This window comes from Sesamum indicum, linkage group LG9 (assembly GCF_000512975.1).
Source record: "Sesamum indicum cultivar Zhongzhi No. 13 linkage group LG9, S_indicum_v1.0, whole genome shotgun sequence".
In the NCBI taxonomy this organism is placed as follows: domain Eukaryota; kingdom Viridiplantae; phylum Streptophyta; class Magnoliopsida; order Lamiales; family Pedaliaceae; genus Sesamum; species Sesamum indicum.
The window spans coordinates 11,919,708-11,922,551 of NC_026153.1; positions in this window are offsets into that span (position 1 = coordinate 11,919,708).

Consider the following 2,844-nt stretch of genomic DNA (forward strand, 5'->3'; position numbering starts at 1 on the left):
TACTAAAATTGTTAATCTCATAACGAATGGGACCAATAGTGAAGCGGGCCTAACTTATAGGACCAAAAATATTATTTCCCACCAAAAGGAGGTCATACTTGATAAATATGTTAATTTTTCAATTTAATTTTTGTTCATAATTGTTGCTAGAATATAAAAAGGTTTCTCAATGTATAACATGCATAGTATATTTTTGATTGATGTAAAGGCAACCTGGTGGAGCAATGCTAGCTTTTTTCCCTGATGCATTACCGAATAACTTTTTCTTTTTATATTCTTTTTGCCTTTTGATGTCCAATATCACTTTCTTATTATTTTTCTTTTGTGTTTTAGTTAATCTTTCATATTATTTATATATTATTTTTTTAATTTTATTTTTCTATTTAAATATTTACCATTAGCTACAATAATCCCTTCATATTATTTTTTTTATTTTATAATTTCTTTAAATTAAATAGTCATGATTTTTCTATTTAATCACTAAATGAACATAATTTTTATCTAATAATAGTTCATTAACATATTTTGTTTTCAATTTCAACTAGAAGAAGTTAACTAAAATCTTGGTTTTCTTGCCCTATTTTTCAGGTATGGAGATATAGTCGTAAATATTTCGCTTAAATTAGTTATATGTTTTTATTTGTATATGTAGGGTATAACCCCTCAGTGATATCTCTTTCTACAAAGGACCTAATCAACTATTACAGCGTATATGGAGTACGAAACTCCTCAATATTACAGACCAATAAATATACATACATATCTTAAAGAATATCAACAGAAACTTAAAGAACAAATCAATAAAAAGAACTATGTTTGAAAATGGCTCAGAAAAAAGCCAGATCCAAAGTACAGAGAATACCGAACCCAAACAACCAAACCAGAACCACGGTTGCTCCTTAAAAAAACCACCCAGGAAACTCAGATCACGCAGATCAGAGAGAGAACGATCACCTTAGACTAACCACTCACTTTGTTCATAGAGAACGTTTTCAGACATTTAGAAGATAGAAGAAAACATATTTCTTATCGTGTTTTTGGAAGAAGGAATCAGACTCCTTTTATAAAGGTCTCAAATCGGCCATGGAAAGTATTCGTTGGGTGGCTTTCCTAAAGCCATTGAGTTGGCTTTGGAAAGCCACCGGTTATGGTGGAGATAAAGGAAGGAAGAGAAATATACTGCCATGGAAGGTTTCAGAGAGAAGAGAGGAGAATCGGCGGAAATAAGGAAGGAGAAGAAATAAGCATATTAGGGTTTGGAGATTAGGTAAGATAGTGAACAAACCAGGTTGGGCAAGAGTGGTGGATCGGATCCGGGTAGGAGGGCCTCCAAGTGGTTTGGGCTGGCAGGTGGGCCTCCACGATTGGGCTTGAAGTTTACTCGGTTTTGGGCCACAAATTCTAACAGTATAATTCTCCAATTTTTCCATATTTACTCATTAAATTTCATGTTCATTTAATTAAAACTTTTATTGAAGTATATCTATAGAGTAAAAATATTTTCTCCTCCAAATTTCTTCACCCATTTTAATACTTAGTGATGTTTAGACGTCGTTTCACATTAATTTTTCATTCTTAGGTATCTAATTATTTTCTTTTCATAATTATCACTATCTACTTATTTTCTATTTTAAAAGCTTAGCGTAGAGAATATACAACCTAAGGGAAGGAATTATCTATTAAAATACAATTCAATTACTTTACATTATCTATGATAATTATGGGCACAAATCCAACTAATAAATTTTTTTTCCTAAACTAATAAATTTTTTTTCCTATGTATATATTGCTATTATCTCTTCATTTGTACTGTTCAAACTTCTTAGCATATAGTTTAGAAATATAATTAAATATCTTTACTTCTTTACTTCAGGATAGTAACTATATTTAACCTTCAAATTTATTGTTTACGAAGAAAATCAAAATGTGATACTAATTTTTTTTTTCCAGAAACTTGATCACAAAAGGGACAATTTATTACGAATTATATTTTTTCTAAAAGAAATCCGTCTATATCATAGGGCAAATGTGACAGTATTTTTTATATAATGCATTTATATTTTTTATATAATGCTTATTATGAGTAAATTATTTATTTGTATTCTTTGGTCCATCAAAAGCAAATGAAACTGAGAAAAGGATAAAATACAATTATAGGAATTTAATAAGTTTACTATCAAGTGAAAAATAATAACTTCAGGTTGAAAATTCAACATAATAAAATGAATTATTCGTCAAAATGTAACAAAATTATCTTATAATATGTATAAGAAGTAATGAGCATGAATTGCAACTACTGGAAAGTTTTTATATGTTATGTTCGTACTGTTTTCAATTTCTTATTGCATATAATTGTATTGTTAGCATATAATTCTGAAATATATATATATATATATCTTTATTTTATATTAGTTTTGAATATTATTCATTTATCTATTTAAGGAAATAAAAAGTGTTCCTAATTCTTTTTTTATTCTTACTTTCAGAAATATATATTATTAAAGGATCATTTGTGACGCCCCAAAAATTATAATATATAATTGGGAGACTAATTGGTAAATTATTATGAAACTTGGTTAATTAGTAAATAAATTGTGCTCCATAATTGGAATATAATAAAACTTGAACGGATGAAATTGGAGCTCGTTATAATATTTGAGAGCAAATTATATTAATTAAGAAATTTAGGAGGGACGTGATGGGTATTTTGATAAAAGACTTAATTAAATAAATAAAATAATAACAATATTATACATATATATATGTAAATATATATATATATATATTAGTAGGTAATAATAACATATATATGTATATATATATATGAAAGAGAGAGAGAGAGAG